At 51.0% G+C, this 21,271-nt stretch overlaps 1 protein-coding gene across 1 annotated transcript in view; it reads left to right on the forward strand.

Moving 5' to 3' along the window:
* Nucleotides 1–20,456: 20,456 nt before the first annotated feature.
* Nucleotides 20,457–21,271, forward strand: part of LOC134983999 (oocyte zinc finger protein XlCOF7.1-like) — a 166,758-nt gene continuing 165,943 nt past the window's right edge. The window contains exon 1 of the mRNA XM_063949658.1: nucleotides 20,457–20,651. The gene's annotated coding sequence lies outside the window, so the exon portion shown is untranslated. The remainder of the gene's footprint in view (nucleotides 20,652–21,271) is intronic.

Raw genomic sequence — 21,271 nt, forward strand, 5'->3', positions numbered from 1 at the left:
TCTGGCAGAAATGGACAGCGCACTTACTCTAGATGCCAGTCGGCAAATATCCCTCTGTGCATCACGCATATATAAAAATGCATCTTTTAAATGCTCTATAGTCAGTAATATACTGTCCCTATCTAGGGTATCAATATTGTCAGTCAGGGAATCCGACCAAGCCACCCCAGCACTGCACATCCAGGCTGAGGCGATTGCTGGTCACAGTATCACACCCGTGTGAGTGTATATACATTTTAGGATATTCTCCTGCTTTCTGTCAGCAGGTTCCTTAAGGGCGGCCGTATCAGGAGACGGTAGTGCCACCTGTTTAGACAAGCGTGTGAGCGCTTTATCCACCCTAGGGGGTGTTTCCCTACGTGCCCTATCCTCTGGCGGGAAGGGGTATGATGCCAATAACCTTTTAGGAATTATCAGTTTTTTATCGGGGAAAACCCACGCTTCATCACACACTTCATTTAATTCCTCAGATGCAGGAAAAACTACAGGTAGTTTTTTCTCACCAAACATAATACCCTTTTTAGTGGTACTGGTATTATCAGAAATGTGTAAAACATTTTCCATAGCCTCAATCATGTAACGTGTGGCCCTACTGGAAGTTACATTAGTCTCTTCATCGTCGACACTGGAGTCCGTATCCGTGTCGGCGTCTGTATCTGCCATCTGAGGTAGCGGGCGTTTTAGAGCCCCTGATGGTCTTTGAGACGCCTGGACAGGCACAAGCTGAGTAGCCGGCTGTCTTATGTCATCAACTGTCTTTTGTAAAGAACTGACACTGTCACGTAATTCCTTCCATAAGCCCATCCACTCAGGTGTCGACTCCCTAGGGGGTGACATCACCATTACAGGCAATTGCTCCGCCTCCACATCATTTTCCTCCTCATACATGTCGACACAATCGTACCGACACACAGCACACACACAGGGAATGCTCTGATAGAGGACAGGACCCCACTAGCCCTTTGGGGAGACAGAGGGAGAGTATGCCAGCACACACCAGAGCGCTATATATATACTGGGATAACACTATACAGAGTGTTTTTCCCCTTATAGCTGCTGTTTGTATTATTACTGCGCCTAATTAGTGCCCCCCCCCTCTTGTTTTACCCTTTTCTGTAGTGCAGGACTGCAGGGGAGAGTCAGGGAGACGTCCTTCCAGCGGAGCTGTGAGGGAAAATGGTGCCAGTGTGCTGAGGAGATAGGCTCCGCCCCCTTCTCGGCTGACTTTTTGCCCGCTTTTTTCAGGAATCTGGCAGGGGTTAATATACATCCATATAGCCCTGGGGGCTATATGTGATGTATTTTTGCCAGCCAAGGTGTTTTTATTGCTGCTCAGGGCGCCCCCCCCCCAGCGCCCTGCACCCATCAGTGACCGCAGTGTGAGGTGTGCATGAGGAGCAATGGCGCACAGCTGCAGTGCTGTGCGCTACCTTGATGAAGACTGATGTCTTCTGCCATCGATTTTCCGGACCTCTTCTTGCTTCTGGCTCTGTAAGGGGGCCGGCGGCGCGGCTCTGGGACCGGACTCCGAGGCTGGGCCTGTGTTCGGTCCCTCTGGAGCTAATGGTGTCCAGTAGCCTAAGAAGCCCAAGCTGGCTGCAAGCAGGCAGGTTCGCTTCTTCTCCCCTTAGTCCCTCGATGCAGTGAGCCTGTTGCCAGCAGGTCTCACTGAAAATAAAAAACCTAAAACTAACTTTTCTCTAAGAAGCTCAGGAGAGCCCCCTAGATTGCACCCTGCTCGGTCGGGCACAAAAATCTAACTGAGGCTTGGAGGAGGGTCATAGGGGGAGGAGCCAGTGCACACCAGGTAGTCCTAAAGCTTTTCTTTTGTGCCCAGTCTCCTGCGGAGCCGCTATCCCCATGGTCCTTACAGAGTTCCCAGCATCCACTAGGACGTCAGAGAAAAGGAAAACAATGACTTCGTGTTAACACCACCAGTAGTATGCGCCCATTAAATAACATAATGCTACATTACCCTATAGCATTAAGAACACTGAGTCCCCCACTTTCAGGAAATAATTTTGGCGGGGACCTAGTAAATATGGCGTCGACTCCTATGTTAAGGCTAAGCTCCGCTCTACCCAGCGCGCTTACGCCCGCCTAACATAAACTGCATTTAAGGTATACAGGGCTATATCTCATGTATATAAACCTATATATACAATACTACACGCAGCTCAGGGCGCCCCCCCCCCCACCCCGCACCCACGGAACTGTTGGTGTGTGGGAGCCCCTGAGCACAGTGCTCATGTTGTGGTGCCCCGGTGTCACAACTGAGGGCCTGAGCTGACGGGAGGCAGCCTCAGTTGTAGGGGCTGAGATGTACCGGAACATGGGAGGTTGTATCAGACCCCTGGACATGTAAGTAACATGAATAATAACTGCCCGAAGGCGTGACCACGACAACTTGGATAAAAGTCAATGATGTTTATTATGACAACTCCGCAACACAGCAGCAGTAAAATAAAACGTAAAAGTCAGCAAAGAATAAATACAGTTCCTGAGTACTACAGGATGGCAGGAGCCACAGGGCACTGGTAGTGTGAGATAGTTCTTATGATCTTCTAGATGGAAAGTCCTTACCAGGCCCGACTGTAGCAATGGAGATAACCCAGGATTGTGCCAGCTGATGTTCCAGGAAAAGCTGGGTTGCTGAAGGTAAAACAGCTGCTGTGGATACTGGCTGGAACCAGACTGTTGTTAGCACGGAGTGGATACTGGCTGGAACCAGTTAAATAATAAATGAACTTGGGAGCGATGAAATATGAACTGAAATGTAGAACTTGAGAGCGGAGAAATAATAATACCGGTGGAGAGTGGTAAAGTGTAAAAAGGACACCGGCCCTTTAAGGGAAGCTGTACTCTGCTGGAAGCTGAGCTGGAAGCAGGTAATGTTGTAACTGGAAACAGATGAATCCACAATGGATTGGAGAGTCAGGCTACACCGCAGGTGGAATGCTGGTGCGGGTCTCTATGGTGGAAGTCTTGAGACAGGAGCTGGAACCTGGAAGACAATCACAGGAGAGAGACAAACAGGAACTAGGTTTGACAACCAAAGCACTGACGTCTTCCTTGCTCAGGCACAGCTTACTTATACCTGCAGCAAGGAAGGGGTTGGCTAGGCAATTATGCAAATCAACAATACAGACAGCAGATTGGTGGAAATGATCAGATGACAGAATCCAAGATGGCTGCGCCCATGCAGACACTTGGAGGGAAGTTTGGTTTGTAATCCATGTGGTCTGGGAAACAGTAATGGCGGCGCCGGCCACCGGAGACAGGAGACGCCAGGCTGATAGATGCACATTTAACCACGCGGGCACAGCGGAGGCCGCGGCTGATGAAAACACCACTCTGACACTCTGCATGTGGAAACTCAGGAACAGCGGAATCCGGTCCTGGAACGCTGAGCCAGCCTTAGGAGGCATCTGAAGGGTAAGTAATGGCGTCCAGATACCCGGATCGTGACAGCACCCCCCCCTTTAGGAGTGGCCCCAGGACACTTCTTAGGCTTTAAAGGAAACTTTGCGTGGAAATTTCGGACCAAGGCAGGAGCATGGACGTCAGAGGCATTGGTCCAAGAGCGTTCTTCAGGACCATAGCCCTTCCAGTCAATGAGATACTGAAGTTGACCGTAACGGTGACGTGAGTCCAGGATCTTGGCCACTTCATACTCAACGCCTCGTTGAGTTTGGACTTTCGGAGTTGGTGGAAGTGAGGAATGAAACCGATTCAAGATTAGCGGTTTCAACAGGGAAACATGGAATGTCCTGGGTATTTTTAAGAAGGGAGGTAACTGGAGTCTGTAAGCAACAGGATTGATGACTTGATCAATTTTAAAAGGACCGATGTAGCGAGGTGCAAACTTCATACTGGGAACTCTTAACCTCAAATTCTTCGTGGATAACCATACCCGATCACCCACCTTGAGAGCAGGAACTGCTCGACGCTTCTTATCCGCAAACTTCTTGTACCTGAACGATGCCTTGAGCAGAGCTGATCGTACGCTCTTCCAGATATTGGCAAACTGATGCAAGGTGATATCCACTGCGGGAACAGAAGTTGCTGGAAGCGGTTGGAACTCAGGGACTTTAGGGTGGAATCCAAAGTTGGTGAAGAATGGTGTTGAAGAAGATGAAGAATGATACTGGTTGTTATGACAGAACTCGGCCCAGGGAAGTAATTGAACCCAGTCATCTTGAGAGGAGGACACATAGATGCGGAGGAAGGCCTCCAAGTCCTGATTCACCCTCTCAGTTTGACCATTGGTCTGAGGATGGTAAGCCGTGGAAAACTTTAACTTGACTTGGAGGACTTGACATAAACTTCGCCAGAATTTGGCTGTGAATTGAACTCCTCGATCTGAGATAATTTCTTCTGGAAGACCGTGGAGTCGGAAGATCTCTTGTATGAATACTTGAGCCAACTTGGAAGCTGACGGAAGACCGGTGAGAGGAATGAAGTGTGCCATCTTGGTGAACCGGTCAACTACCACCCAGATGGTATTGAACTTGTTGCACATGGGCAAATCTGTAATAAAATCCATCGACAAATGGGTCCATGGTCGACGGGGAACAGATAGTGGAACCAGTTGCCCCGCAGGCGACTGGCGGGATACTTTATGTTGAGCACACTTTGGGCAAGATGCAATAAACTCCAAAACGTCCTTTTTCAGAGTTGGCCACCAATAGGACCTAGAGATAAACTCCAGGGTTTTTTGGATACCTGTATGTCCGGCAAAACGGGAAGCATGGGCCCAATGCATGAGCTTCTTCCTTAGTGTCGGCTTCACAAAACTTTTCCCTGATGGGGGCGTAGAGTCCATCCCTACCGTGGAGAATGCCAACGGATTTATAATAGGATGCTTGTCTGAAGACTCTGACTCATTTTCTTGCTCCCATGAGCGGGAAAGGGCATCGGCCTTGCGATTCTGAGAGCCCGGACAGAACTGGAGTTTAAAGTCGAACCTGGAAAAGAAAAGTGCCCATCTGGCCTGACGAGGGTTGAGACATTGTGCGCCTTTTAGATATAGAAGGTTCTTGTGGTCTGTAAGGATGGTGATTGAATGAGAAGCTCCCTCCAACAGATATCTCCACTCCTCTAGAGCGAGCTTGATGGCTAGCAACTCCTGGTCGCCAATGGCATAGTTGCGCTCCGCTGGGGAGAACTTCCGTGAGAAGAAACTGCAAGGATGTAAATGACCATCTTTAGCCCTCTGAGATAACACCGCTCCTACTCCAACGGAGGAGGCATCCACCTCTAAGATGAAAGGAGAGTTGATGTCAGGCTGTTTCAGGACAGGTGCAGAGATGAACCTCTGTTTTAAAAGATGAAAAGCTTGCATGGCTTCTTCAGACCACTTGGACGGGTTAGCACCCTTCTTGGTGAAAGCAGTAATAGGCGCCACAATGGTGGAAAAGTCTCGTATAAACTTTCGGTAATAATTGGCGAACCCTAAGAACCTCTGGACCCCTTTGAGGGTTAAGGGTACCGGCCAATTCTGGATTGCTTGTAGTTTCTCAGGATCCATCTCTAGTCCGGAACCGGACACAATGTACCCTAGAAACGGAATGGACTTGACTTCAAAGACGCATTTCTCTAATTTGCAGTAGAGATGATTGACACGGAGACGGGACAGAACCTCCTTTACCCAGAAACGATGTTCCTCTAAATCGTTGGCAAAAATGAGGATATCATCTAGATAGACCACGACATGACGGTATAGAATGTCTCTGAAGATCTCATTGACGAAATGCTGGAAGACAGCTGGAGCATTGCTCAATCCGAAGGGCATGACGAGGTACTCATAATGTCCGTCACGGGTGTTAAATGCGGTCTTCCACTCGTCACCCTCACGGATCCGGATGAGATTGTATGCACCTCTCAGGTCCAGCTTTGTAAAGATGGTAGCTCCGCTAACTCTGTCAAAGAGCTCAGTAATCAGGGGTAAAGGATAGCGGTTCTTGATGGTAATGTCGTTCAAACCTCTGTAGTCGATGCACGGCCGCAGACCACCATCTTTCTTCTTTACAAAAAAGAAGCCTGCGCCGGCTGGAGAAGAAGAAGGTCGAATTAACCCCTTTGCTAGGTTCTCTTTAATGTATTCCTCCATAGAATGCGTCTCGGGGAGAGACAACGGATAAGTTCGGCCTCGAGGTGGAACCTTCCCTGGAACGAGATCAATCGGGCAGTCCCATTCTCTATGAGGAGGAAGGATATCAGCAGAAGCTTTACTGAACACATCCGTGAAATCTTGATATGGAGGAGGTGGAACATCAGACGACCTGGGGGAGGAAGAACAGACAGGCAACACTTTAAACAAACATGTCTTAGTACAGGAGGAACCCCATGCCAGGATTTGCGTAGTCGTCCAATCAATTGTAGGATTGTGAAGACGGAGCCATGGAAGGCCCAGGACCACAGGATGTGTGGCTCTTGGAATCACTAAAAGTGAAATAAGTTCGGAATGAAGAACTCCCACTCTCAGACGAACTGGTAGAGTCCTTAGAGAAATAACTGTATCAAAAATTTTACTGCCATCCACAGCAGTTAAGGAAAAGGACGAAGGAAGTCTCTCGGTGGGTAGGGACCACCGTTTAACATAGGCTTCGGTAATAAAGTTCCCAGCTGCTCCGGAATCCAGGAGGGCAATGACGTTCTGATAACGTTGAGCAACTTGAAGCGAGACTGGGAGTTTACAATCTTGAGGAGATGGAGAGGAGATCATTACTCCTAGCCGGCCCTCTCCTTGGCGAGCTAGGATTTGGAGTTTCCCGGACGTTTGGGACAGGCATTAATGGTGTGAGACGGAGCTGCACAATACAGACAGAGAAACTCGGAGAGACGTCTTCGGCGCTCAGCAGGAGTTAAACGGGAACGGCCAATTTGCATGGGTTCATCTTTGGTTGATGACAGTTGGCGAGGAGGAGGAGCAGAAGATTTTGGAGCAGATGATCTTCCACGCTCAGTTGCTCTCTCTCTGAAACGTAAGTCAACTTTCGTACAAAGTGAGATTAGCTCATCTAACTTGGAGGGTAAGTCTCTGGTAGCTAACTCATCTTTAATACACTCGGATAAACCATGCCAGAATGCAGCATACAGGGCCTCGTCGTTCCATGCCAGTTCGGATGCCAGGATCTGGAACTGTATAAGATATTGTCCTACAGTACGTGATCCCTGGCGTAAACGGAGAATCTCAGACGAAGCTGAAGTTACCCGGCCTGGCTCGTCGAAGATGCGCCTGAATGTTGACACGAATGCAGTGTAAGAAGATAGCAGGGTGTCGGACCTCTCCCATAACGGTGATGCCCAATCAAGGGCTGAGCCACTGAGAAGAGAAATAATGTAGGCAATTTTTGTACGGTCACTGGGAAAATTGCCAGGTTGTAGCTCAAACTGAATCTCACACTGGTTGAGAAATCCCCTGCAGAATCTTGGAGATCCGTCAAATTTTGCTGGCGTTGGAAGATGAAGACGTGGAGCAGAAATGGGTAAGGTGGGTGGGGTTATAGCTGGAGTCACTGTGGTTGACGCACCAGACGCGCCTGATCCACGGAGAGTTGTCTGAATCCCATCCAGCCGAGTAGAGAGATCCTGGAGACAGCGGATGATGTGGCCCTGTGCAGCCTCCTGATGTTCTAGTCGGGCTGCCAGTTCTTGCATCGGCCTGGCCGCTTGATCCTGGTCTCCGGCTGGATTCATTAGGTCAGTGCTTACTGTCACAACTGAGGGCCTGAGCTGACGGGAGGCAGCCTCAGTTGTAGGGGCTGAGATGTACCGGAACCTGGGAGGTTGTATCAGACCCCTGGACATGTAAGTAACATGAATAATAACTGCCCGAAGGCGTGACCACGACAACTTGGATAAAAGTCAATGATGTTTATTATGACAACTCCGCAACACAGCAGCAGTAAAATAAAACGTAAAAGTCAGCAAAGAATAAATACAGTTCCTGAGTACTACAGGATGGCAGGAGCCACAGGGCACTGGTAGTGTGAGATAGTTCTTATGATCTTCTAGATGGAAAGTCCTTACCAGGCCCGACTGTAGCAATGGAGATAACCCAGGATTGTGCCAGCTGATGTTCCAGGAAAAGCTGGGTTGCTGAAGGTAAAACAGCTGCTGTGGATACTGGCTGGAACCAGACTGTTGTTAGCACGGAGTGGATACTGGCTGGAACCAGTTAAATAATAAATGAACTTGGGAGCGATGAAATATGAACTGAAATGTAGAACTTGAGAGCGGAGAAATAATAATACCGGTGGAGAGTGGTAAAGTGTAAAAAGGACACCGGCCCTTTAAGGGAAGCTGTACTCTGCTGGAAGCTGAGCTGGAAGCAGGTAATGTTGTAACTGGAAACAGATGAATCCACAATGGATTGGAGAGTCAGGCTACACCGCAGGTGGAATGCTGGTGCGGGTCTCTATGGTGGAAGTCTTGAGACAGGAGCTGGAACCTGGAAGACAATCACAGGAGAGAGACAAACAGGAACTAGGTTTGACAACCAAAGCACTGACGTCTTCCTTGCTCAGGCACAGCTTACTTATACCTGCAGCAAGGAAGGGGTTGGCTAGGCAATTATGCAAATCAACAATACAGACAGCAGATTGGTGGAAATGATCAGATGACAGAATCCAAGATGGCTGCGCCCATGCAGACACTTGGAGGGAAGTTTGGTTTGTAATCCATGTGGTCTGGGAAACAGTAATGGCGGCGCCGGCCACCGGAGACAGGAGACGCCAGGCTGATAGATGCACATTTAACCACGCGGGCACAGCGGAGGCCGCGGCTGATGAAAACACCACTCTGACACTCTGCATGTGGAAACTCAGGAACAGCGGAATCCGGTCCTGGAACGCTGAGCCAGCCTTAGGAGGCATCTGAAGGGTAAGTAATGGCGTCCAGATACCCGGATCGTGACAGCACCCCCCCCTTTAGGAGTGGCCCCAGGACACTTCTTAGGCTTTAAAGGAAACTTTGCGTGGAAATTTCGGACCAAGGCAGGAGCATGGACGTCAGAGGCATTGGTCCAAGAGCGTTCTTCAGGACCATAGCCCTTCCAGTCAATGAGATACTGAAGTTGACCGTAACGGTGACGTGAGTCCAGGATCTTGGCCACTTCATACTCAACGCCTCGTTGAGTTTGGACTTTCGGAGTTGGTGGAAGTGAGGAATGAAACCGATTCAAGATTAGCGGTTTCAACAGGGAAACATGGAATGTCCTGGGTATTTTTAAGAAGGGAGGTAACTGGAGTCTGTAAGCAACAGGATTGATGACTTGATCAATTTTAAAAGGACCGATGTAGCGAGGTGCAAACTTCATACTGGGAACTCTTAACCTCAAATTCTTCGTGGATAACCATACCCGATCACCCACCTTGAGAGCAGGAACTGCTCGACGCTTCTTATCCGCAAACTTCTTGTACCTGAACGATGCCTTGAGCAGAGCTGATCGTACGCTCTTCCAGATATTGGCAAACTGATGCAAGGTGATATCCACTGCGGGAACAGAAGTTGCTGGAAGCGGTTGGAACTCAGGGACTTTAGGGTGGAATCCAAAGTTGGTGAAGAATGGTGTTGAAGAAGATGAAGAATGATACTGGTTGTTATGACAGAACTCGGCCCAGGGAAGTAATTGAACCCAGTCATCTTGAGAGGAGGACACATAGATGCGGAGGAAGGCCTCCAAGTCCTGATTCACCCTCTCAGTTTGACCATTGGTCTGAGGATGGTAAGCCGTGGAAAACTTTAACTTGACTTGGAGGACTTGACATAAACTTCGCCAGAATTTGGCTGTGAATTGAACTCCTCGATCTGAGATAATTTCTTCTGGAAGACCGTGGAGTCGGAAGATCTCTTGTATGAATACTTGAGCCAACTTGGAAGCTGACGGAAGACCGGTGAGAGGAATGAAGTGTGCCATCTTGGTGAACCGGTCAACTACCACCCAGATGGTATTGAACTTGTTGCACATGGGCAAATCTGTAATAAAATCCATCGACAAATGGGTCCATGGTCGACGGGGAACAGATAGTGGAACCAGTTGCCCCGCAGGCGACTGGCGGGATACTTTATGTTGAGCACACTTTGGGCAAGATGCAATAAACTCCAAAACGTCCTTTTTCAGAGTTGGCCACCAATAGGACCTAGAGATAAACTCCAGGGTTTTTTGGATACCTGTATGTCCGGCAAAACGGGAAGCATGGGCCCAATGCATGAGCTTCTTCCTTAGTGTCGGCTTCACAAAACTTTTCCCTGATGGGGGCGTAGAGTCCATCCCTACCGTGGAGAATGCCAACGGATTTATAATAGGATGCTTGTCTGAAGACTCTGACTCATTTTCTTGCTCCCATGAGCGGGAAAGGGCATCGGCCTTGCGATTCTGAGAGCCCGGACAGAACTGGAGTTTAAAGTCGAACCTGGAAAAGAAAAGTGCCCATCTGGCCTGACGAGGGTTGAGACATTGTGCGCCTTTTAGATATAGAAGGTTCTTGTGGTCTGTAAGGATGGTGATTGAATGAGAAGCTCCCTCCAACAGATATCTCCACTCCTCTAGAGCGAGCTTGATGGCTAGCAACTCCTGGTCGCCAATGGCATAGTTGCGCTCCGCTGGGGAGAACTTCCGTGAGAAGAAACTGCAAGGATGTAAATGACCATCTTTAGCCCTCTGAGATAACACCGCTCCTACTCCAACGGAGGAGGCATCCACCTCTAAGATGAAAGGAGAGTTGATGTCAGGCTGTTTCAGGACAGGTGCAGAGATGAACCTCTGTTTTAAAAGATGAAAAGCTTGCATGGCTTCTTCAGACCACTTGGACGGGTTAGCACCCTTCTTGGTGAAAGCAGTAATAGGCGCCACAATGGTGGAAAAGTCTCGTATAAACTTTCGGTAATAATTGGCGAACCCTAAGAACCTCTGGACCCCTTTGAGGGTTAAGGGTACCGGCCAATTCTGGATTGCTTGTAGTTTCTCAGGATCCATCTCTAGTCCGGAACCGGACACAATGTACCCTAGAAACGGAATGGACTTGACTTCAAAGACGCATTTCTCTAATTTGCAGTAGAGATGATTGACACGGAGACGGGACAGAACCTCCTTTACCCAGAAACGATGTTCCTCTAAATCGTTGGCAAAAATGAGGATATCATCTAGATAGACCACGACATGACGGTATAGAATGTCTCTGAAGATCTCATTGACGAAATGCTGGAAGACAGCTGGAGCATTGCTCAATCCGAAGGGCATGACGAGGTACTCATAATGTCCGTCACGGGTGTTAAATGCGGTCTTCCACTCGTCACCCTCACGGATCCGGATGAGATTGTATGCACCTCTCAGGTCCAGCTTTGTAAAGATGGTAGCTCCGCTAACTCTGTCAAAGAGCTCAGTAATCAGGGGTAAAGGATAGCGGTTCTTGATGGTAATGTCGTTCAAACCTCTGTAGTCGATGCACGGCCGCAGACCACCATCTTTCTTCTTTACAAAAAAGAAGCCTGCGCCGGCTGGAGAAGAAGAAGGTCGAATTAACCCCTTTGCTAGGTTCTCTTTAATGTATTCCTCCATAGAATGCGTCTCGGGGAGAGACAACGGATAAGTTCGGCCTCGAGGTGGAACCTTCCCTGGAACGAGATCAATCGGGCAGTCCCATTCTCTATGAGGAGGAAGGATATCAGCAGAAGCTTTACTGAACACATCCGTGAAATCTTGATATGGAGGAGGTGGAACATCAGACGACCTGGGGGAGGAAGAACAGACAGGCAACACTTTAAACAAACATGTCTTAGTACAGGAGGAACCCCATGCCAGGATTTGCGTAGTCGTCCAATCAATTGTAGGATTGTGAAGACGGAGCCATGGAAGGCCCAGGACCACAGGATGTGTGGCTCTTGGAATCACTAAAAGTGAAATAAGTTCGGAATGAAGAACTCCCACTCTCAGACGAACTGGTAGAGTCCTTAGAGAAATAACTGTATCAAAAATTTTACTGCCATCCACAGCAGTTAAGGAAAAGGACGAAGGAAGTCTCTCGGTGGGTAGGGACCACCGTTTAACATAGGCTTCGGTAATAAAGTTCCCAGCTGCTCCGGAATCCAGGAGGGCAATGACGTTCTGATAACGTTGAGCAACTTGAAGCGAGACTGGGAGTTTACAATCTTGAGGAGATGGAGAGGAGATCATTACTCCTAGCCGGCCCTCTCCTTGGCGAGCTAGGATTTGGAGTTTCCCGGACGTTTGGGACAGGCATTAATGGTGTGAGACGGAGCTGCACAATACAGACAGAGAAACTCGGAGAGACGTCTTCGGCGCTCAGCAGGAGTTAAACGGGAACGGCCAATTTGCATGGGTTCATCTTTGGTTGATGACAGTTGGCGAGGAGGAGGAGCAGAAGATTTTGGAGCAGATGATCTTCCACGCTCAGTTGCTCTCTCTCTGAAACGTAAGTCAACTTTCGTACAAAGTGAGATTAGCTCATCTAACTTGGAGGGTAAGTCTCTGGTAGCTAACTCATCTTTAATACACTCGGATAAACCATGCCAGAATGCAGCATACAGGGCCTCGTCGTTCCATGCCAGTTCGGATGCCAGGATCTGGAACTGTATAAGATATTGTCCTACAGTACGTGATCCCTGGCGTAAACGGAGAATCTCAGACGAAGCTGAAGTTACCCGGCCTGGCTCGTCGAAGATGCGCCTGAATGTTGACACGAATGCAGTGTAAGAAGATAGCAGGGTGTCGGACCTCTCCCATAACGGTGATGCCCAATCAAGGGCTGAGCCACTGAGAAGAGAAATAATGTAGGCAATTTTTGTACGGTCACTGGGAAAATTGCCAGGTTGTAGCTCAAACTGAATCTCACACTGGTTGAGAAATCCCCTGCAGAATCTTGGAGATCCGTCAAATTTTGCTGGCGTTGGAAGATGAAGACGTGGAGCAGAAATGGGTAAGGTGGGTGGGGTTATAGCTGGAGTCACTGTGGTTGACGCACCAGACGCGCCTGATCCACGGAGAGTTGTCTGAATCCCATCCAGCCGAGTAGAGAGATCCTGGAGACAGCGGATGATGTGGCCCTGTGCAGCCTCCTGATGTTCTAGTCGGGCTGCCAGTTCTTGCATCGGCCTGGCCGCTTGATCCTGGTCTCCGGCTGGATTCATTAGGTCAGTGCTTACTGTCACAACTGAGGGCCTGAGCTGACGGGAGGCAGCCTCAGTTGTAGGGGCTGAGATGTACCGGAACCTGGGAGGTTGTATCAGACCCCTGGACATGTAAGTAACATGAATAATAACTGCCCGAAGGCGTGACCACGACAACTTGGATAAAAGTCAATGATGTTTATTATGACAACTCCGCAACACAGCAGCAGTAAAATAAAACGTAAAAGTCAGCAAAGAATAAATACAGTTCCTGAGTACTACAGGATGGCAGGAGCCACAGGGCACTGGTAGTGTGAGATAGTTCTTATGATCTTCTAGATGGAAAGTCCTTACCAGGCCCGACTGTAGCAATGGAGATAACCCAGGATTGTGCCAGCTGATGTTCCAGGAAAAGCTGGGTTGCTGAAGGTAAAACAGCTGCTGTGGATACTGGCTGGAACCAGACTGTTGTTAGCACGGAGTGGATACTGGCTGGAACCAGTTAAATAATAAATGAACTTGGGAGCGATGAAATATGAACTGAAATGTAGAACTTGAAAGCGGAGAAATAATAATACCGGTGGAGAGTGGTAAAGTGTAAAAAGGACACCGGCCCTTTAAGGGAAGCTGTACTCTGCTGGAAGCTGAGCTGGAAGCAGGTAATGTTGTAACTGGAAACAGATGAATCCACAATGGATTGGAGAGTCAGGCTACACCGCAGGTGGAATGCTGGTGCGGGTCTCTATGGTGGAAGTCTTGAGACAGGAGCTGGAACCTGGAAGACAATCACAGGAGAGAGACAAACAGGAACTAGGTTTGACAACCAAAGCACTGACGTCTTCCTTGCTCAGGCACAGCTTACTTATACCTGCAGCAAGGAAGGGGTTGGCTAGGCAATTATGCAAATCAACAATACAGACAGCAGATTGGTGGAAATGATCAGATGACAGAATCCAAGATGGCTGCGCCCATGCAGACACTTGGAGGGAAGTTTGGTTTGTAATCCATGTGGTCTGGGAAACAGTAATGGCGGCGCCGGCCACCGGAGACAGGAGACGCCAGGCTGATAGATGCACATTTAACCACGCGGGCACAGCGGAGGCCGCGGCTGATGAAAACACCACTCTGACACTCTGCATGTGGAAACTCAGGAACAGCGGAATCCGGTCCTGGAACGCTGAGCCCGCCTTAGGAGGCATCTGAAGGGTAAGTAATGGCGTCCAGATACCCGGATCGTGACACCCGGCGGGTGAAGATACCCGGAGTCCGGGCATAATCCCCCGCTAGGGAAAATTTAGAAATGCTGCCCAGGATGCTCCCCCCCAGCGCCCTGCACCCATGGGGCCTGCTGAACAACTAGCGCACAGTGCGCTGCAACCGCCGGCGGGGTCCGATACACGGAGCCCCGGAGCCGCCCGCTACCGCTTACCTGCACCGCTGTGTTCCCCCCTAGCGCACTCCCTTCCGTCTCCGCTCCTTCGGAGACCGGCGTGCTGTGGGAGCATGCTGGCGGGGTCCGGGGCGAAGCGACTCGGCCCCGTCGGGCGCGCTAGGCGGGAAGCTTAGTGGCGGTTAGGTAACGGCACGTAATGCGCCACTGAGCTGCCGGGCGGGGGGAGAGGAGGGGGGGTGGAGGGAACGAGCGCCAAAACCCCGGACCCAGAATAATGTTAATAAACATAAATAAAAATATATATCCCTCATGAATAAGCCTGGGAAGCTGGCTGTGTGGGTGGGGGGGTGGGTAGGTAGGGTATAGCTGACGGGGGTAGGACTACAGTGCCCAGGCATTAATCCACTTTTGTGTCAGCCCCTTTAGGAAAACCCAGTAACTGCTGCCCAGGGCGCTCCCCCCCCCAGCGCCCTGCACCCTGTGAGTGCGTTGGTGTGTGGGAGCATGGAGCGCAGCACTACCACTGTACCTCCGTTACTGAAGTCTTCTGCCGTCACTGAAGTCTTCTGTTCTTCTCATACTTTCTGGCTTCTGTGAGGGGGTGACGGCGTGGCTCCGGGAACAAGCAGCTAGGCGCACCAAGTGATCGAACCCTCTGCAGCTAATGGTGTGCAGTAGCTGAGAAGCAGAGCCTTGAAACTCACAGAAGTAGGTCCTGCTTCTGCCCCCTCACTCCCACGCTGCAGGGAGCCTGTAGCCAGCAGGTCTCCCTGAACATAAAAAACCTAACAAAGTCTTTTAGAGAAACCCAGGAGAGCTCCCCTAGTGTGTGTCGATTCACTTCTGGGCACACAGTCTAATGCTAGCCATACATCAGACCAACTTTTCTCCAACACTCCAAACTTCCAACCATCCAACTTGTCTGTTCAACTAAAACAGTGCCCCACACATCTCACCAACTTTTTACCAGTGCTCCACACATCTAACCAACTTTTCATCAGACCAACCAACCTTCCAACTTCTGTCCAACTTGTGATGTCACCGAAGTAGGCGGACCGTGCCTGCCTACAGTTCTTTAGTTTTGTTTTGTTTTTTAATTTCAAAACATGCTGAAGTGTCTTTTTTTCAGTGAAACTGGGCTTTTCTTTCACCAGCATACATTTATTAGATTTACTTATTTTTATACTGAACTATGGATACCAGCATGGTTGGGCTCCCAATGTAGTAAAATGTACAGCTTGCCTGGTGCCCTCTTTTTTTGGAGGCACAAGTATTATTTATATATTTTTAAAAAGATTATATATATATATTTATATATATATATATATATATTTATTTTTTTTTTTTTTTTTTAAATGGTATGGGAAAAACCCGAAAAAAAATTGCGTGGGGTCCCCCCTCCAAAGCATAACCAGCCTTCGGGCTCTTCCAGCCGGTCCTGGTTCTAAAAATCCAGGGGAAAAAGGGACAGGGGATCCCCCGTATTTTTAAAACCAGCACAGGGCTCTGCGCCTGGTGCTGGTGCAAAAAATACGGGGGACAAAAAGAGTAGGGGTCCCCCATATTTTTTACACCAGCATCAGGCTCCACTAGCTGGACAGATAATGCCACAGCCGGGGGTCACTTTTATACAGTGCCCTGCGGCCATGGCATTAAATATCCAACTAGTCACCCCTGGCCGGGGCACCCTGGGGGAGTGGGGACCCCTTCAATCAAGGGGACCCGTCCCCCCCAGCCACCCAAGGGCCAGGGGTGAAGCCTGAGGCTGTCCCCCCCATCCAAAGGCTGCGGATGGGGGGCTGATAGACTTGAGAAAATTGAAAGAATATTGTTTTTCCCAGTAGTACTACAAGTCCCAGCAAGCCTCCCCCACAAGCTGGTACTTGGAGAACCACAAGTACCAGCATGCGGGAGAAAAACGGGCCCGGTGGTACCTGTAGTTCTAATGGAAAAAAAATACCCGAATAAAAACAGGAGACACACACCGTGACAGTAAAACTTTATTTCACACATGTCGACACACACATACTTACCTATGTTGACACGAAGCAGTCGGTCCTTTTCTCCAAGTAGAATCCACGGGTACCTGAAAATAAAAGATAATTATACTCATCTGATCCAGCGTCCTTATACGTAATGCCCCCCCTGTAGTAGTAGCATCCTTATACGTAATGTGCCCCCAGTAGTAGTACCGTCCTTATACATAATGCCCCCCCAGTAGTAGTAGCATCCTTATACGTAATGTGCCCCCAGTAGTAGTACCGTCCTTATACATAATGCCCCCCCAGTAGTAGTAGCATCCTTACATGTAATGCCCTCCCAGTAGTAGTAGCACCATCCTTATACATAATGCCCCGCAGTAGTAAGAGTCCTTATACATAATGCCCCCCCAGTAGTAGTAGCATCCTTACATGTAATGCCCTCCCAGTAGTAGTAGCACCATCCTTATACATAATGCCCCGCAGTAGTAAGAGTCCTTATACATAATGCCCCCCCAGTAGTAGTAGCATCCTTACATGTAATGCCCTCCCAGTAGTAGTAGCACCATCCTTATACATAATGCCCCGCAGTAGTAAGAGTCCTTATACATAATGCCCCCCCAGTAGTAGCGTCCTTATATGTAATGCCCCCCCAGTATTAGTAGCCTCCTTATACATAATGCCCCCCAGTAGCAGTAGCATCGTTATATGTAATGCCCCCTGTAGTAGTAGCGTTCTTATACATAATGCCCCCCAGTAGCAGTAGCATCGTTATATGTAATGCCCCCTGTAGTAGTAGCGTTCTTATACATAATGCCCCCCAGTAGTAGTAGCATTGTTATAGGTAATGCCCCCCCAGTAATAGTAGCGTCCTTATACATAATGCCCCCCCAGCAGTAGTATCGTTATATGTAATGCCCCCCCCCCCAGCAATAGTAGCGTCCTTATACGTAATGCCCCCCTATAGTAGTAGCGTCCTTGCATGTAATGGCCCCCCCAGCAGTGGCGTCCATAAAGCGCGCACACACAGACATACCTCACACACACACACAATTCACACATATATACAAACACACACACACACACACACACACACACACCCCACCATGCACACGCACACACACACACAGACATATATACACACACACACACACACCTCTACCATACACACACACACACACACACACTTCACACATATATACAAACACACACACACACACACACACACACACACACACACCATACACACACATATATATACAAACACACACACAATTCACACATATATACAAACACACACACACACACACACACACACACACATATATATACAAACACACACACACACAATTCACACATATATACAAACACACACACACACACACACACACACACTCACTTCTCTCTCACCCTCCACTTACCAAGTCTGGCTGGCCGTCACTGCAAAGCTGTCTGGTCCTGTGTAGCTCCGCCCCTCTATTCCGTGTAGCTCCGCCCCGCCATGACACCTTAGCTCCGCCCCCTTTTCAGGACCGCTGTCACAGGTGATTGGGGGGGGGCTTTTCATGCTGCCGGCGCAGTAGGCGGACACTAGCAGGCAGTGTCCGCCTACTTATCGTTCAGTTGGGGCACAGACGGAAAAGGAGGGGGCGTGTGGGGCACAGACGGAAAAGGAGGGGGCGTGTGGGGCACAGACAAGAGGAGGGGGCCTTTGGGGGGTAGACAGAAGAGGAGGGGGCGTGTGGGAAACAGACAGAAAAGAAGGGGGCATGTGGAGGGCAGACAGAGGAGGGGGTGTGTGGGGCGCAGGCAGAAGAGGAGGGGGCATGTGGGGCACAGACAGAAAAGGAGGGGGCATTTGGGGGGCAGACAGAAAAGGAGGGGACGTGTGGAGCACAGACAAGAGGAGGGGGCCTTTGGGGGGTAGACAGAATAGGAGGGGGCGTGTGGGAAACAGACAGAAAAGAAGGGGGCATGTGGGGGGCAGACAGAGGAGGGGGTGTGTGGGGCGCAGGCAGAAGAGGAGGGGGCGCGTGGGGCACTGACAGAAGAGGAGGGGGCGTGTGGGGCAAATACGGAAAAGGAGGGTACGTGTGGGGCACAGACGGAAAAGGAGGGGGAGTGTGGGGCACAGGCGGAAAAGGAGGGGGCATGTGGGGCACAGACAAGAGGAGGGGGCCTTTGGGGGGTAGACAGAAGAGGAGGGTGCGTGTGAGAAACAGACAGAAAAGGAGGGGGCATGTGGGGCACTGACAGAAGAGGGGGCATGTGGGTAATCGACAGAAAGGGAGGGGGCGTGTGGGGCAGAGACATAAAAGGTGGGGGCATGTGGGGCACAGACAGAAGAGGAGGGGGCGTGTGGGGCACCGACAGAAAAGGAGGGGGCGTGTGGGGCACAGATAGAAGAGGAGGGGGCGTGTGGGTAATCGACAGAAAAGGAGGGGGCGTGTGGGGCGCAGGCAGAAGAGGAGGGGGCGTATGGGGCACTGACAGAAGAGGAGGGGGCGTGTCGGGCAAATACGGAAAAGGAGAGGGCGTGTGGGGCACAGACGGAAAAGGAGGGGGCGTGTGGGGCACAGACAAGAGGAGGGGGCCTTTGGGGGGAAGACAGAAGAGGAGGGGGCGTGTGGGAAACAGACAGAAAAAAAGGGGGCATGTGGGGGGCAGACAGAGGAGGGGGTGTGTGGGGCGCAGGCAGAAGAGGAGGGGGCGTGTGGGGCACTGACAGAAGAGGAGGGGGCTTGTGGGGCACAGACAGAAAAGGAGGGGGCGTTTGGGGGGCAGATAGAAAAGGAGGGGACGTGAGGAGCACAGACAGAAGAGGAGGGGACGTGTAGAGCACAGACAGAAGAGGAGGGGGCGTGTGGGGCACTGACAGAAGAGGAGGGGCGTGTGGGGCGCAGGCAGAAAAGGAGGGGGCATGTGGGTCACAGACAGAAGAGGAGGGGGCATGTGGGGCGCAGGCAGAAGAGGAGGGGGCGTGTGGGGCACTGACAGAAGAGGAGGGGGCGTGTCGGGCAAATACTGAAAAGGAGGGGGCGTGTGGGGCACAGACGGAAAAGGAGGGGGCGTGTGGGGCACAGACAAGAGGAGGGGGCCTTTGGGGGGAAGACAGAAGAGGAGGGGGCGTGTGGGAAACAGACAGAAAAGAAGGGGGCATGTGGGGGGCAGACAGAGGAGGGGGTGTGTGGGGCGCAGGCAGAAGAGGAGGGGGCATGTGGGGCACAGACAGAAAAGGAGGGGGCATTTGGGGGGCAGACAGAAAAGGAGGGGGCGTGTGGGGCACAGACAAGAGGAGGGGGCCTTTGGGGGGTAGACAGAAGAGGAGGGGACGTGTGGGAAACAGACAGAAAAGAAGGGGGCATGTGGGGGGCAGACAGGGGAGGGGGTGTGTGGGGCGCAGGCAGAAGAGGAGGGGGCGTGTGGGGCACTGACAGAGGAGGAGGGGGCGTGTCGGGCAAATACTGAAAAGGAGGGGGCGTGTGGGGCACAGACGGAAAAGGAGGGGGCGTGTGGAGCACAGACAGAAAAGGAGGGGGCGTGTGGGGTACTGATAGAACAGGAGGGGGCGTGTGGGGTACTGATAGAAAAGGAGGGGGCGTGTAGGGGGCAGACAGTGGAGGAGGGGGCATGTGGGGGCAGGCAGAAGAGGAGGGGTGTGTGGGGTGCAGGATAGTGGGGTGGGGCAGTATACAGGGAGCACAGGGATGGGGCAGGTATAATAAGGGAGGGGGAGACTGGGTATAGAATGACTATTCTGCTGCTGCTATGTGTGTACTATACATGTGTGACACTGACACATATACAGGAGTGTGACTGCTGCGGCAGTGGTTGAGTATATTTTCTCTTCGCCATAAGGACGTGGTCTTTATGATGAAGAGAAATGATCACGCGCGCGCGACGCTTCTATCGACTCCGCCCCCAAAACCGCCCACTGCCTGACGTGCCCTAGGTCCTTCCGGCGAAGCCATCCTAGACGCTACCATGCGGCAGTCATACAATGGGGGCGGGACAAGAGGGAATTACGTCACCAGTCCCGCCCCCAGCAGAGGCCCCGCCCCTGTCTGGTAATGAGGCCTCAGTGACCGCACTCCCCGTATATACAGCCGCCGCGCTGCATGCCGGGAGTTGGAGTTCCCGTCTTGCAGGTAAGCGTTGCAGCTGCAGCATGCTGGGACATTAACTTGTCATCGCGGCCAACGTGTTGTGCGGGAGGGGGGTTCGGCGGCGGCAGCGAGTGACAGGAGAGCGGGTGATGGCAGGTGGACTCAGGATGGGGGGCGCCAGTTGTCCCGCGCCGCGTTCGGTTGGTTCTATATCGGAGTGGCTGAAGGGACCTTGTGACGTTTCTAGGGGAGGAGCTACGGGCGAACAGGGTACCCGAAAAGTACGCTCGCTCCGCTTCGCTCAGCACCTAATTACTAAAGGTAATAGTTGGTGGCGTGGATAGTAGAGGAACTATCCCGCTGGCCTAGCTCCTCCCCCTTGCGTCGTAACTCCTCCCCTTTACGGAAAAGGTCCCTTAGCCCACTTGATTCTAGCATCTACCCGCCGGGCATTCGGCAGTGACCAGGGTCACCTTATATCACTAGGGCCTAATGCCCTCTAATGTAGCTCAGGCCTAATGCCTGCTATTACCCACGGGCCTAGTGCCTGTCTGCAGCGCCACAGGCCTTTGGCCTGACTGTACCCACGGGCCTAATGCCCGATCCCTGGTGCTCTAGGGAGGAAGGGATTAACCGGTGCCCTCACCGAGGGCCTACCTGTT

The sequence above is a fragment of the Pseudophryne corroboree genome (genome assembly GCF_028390025.1).
Source record: "Pseudophryne corroboree isolate aPseCor3 chromosome 3 unlocalized genomic scaffold, aPseCor3.hap2 SUPER_3_unloc_3, whole genome shotgun sequence".
Classification (NCBI taxonomy): Eukaryota; Metazoa; Chordata; class Amphibia; order Anura; family Myobatrachidae; genus Pseudophryne; species Pseudophryne corroboree.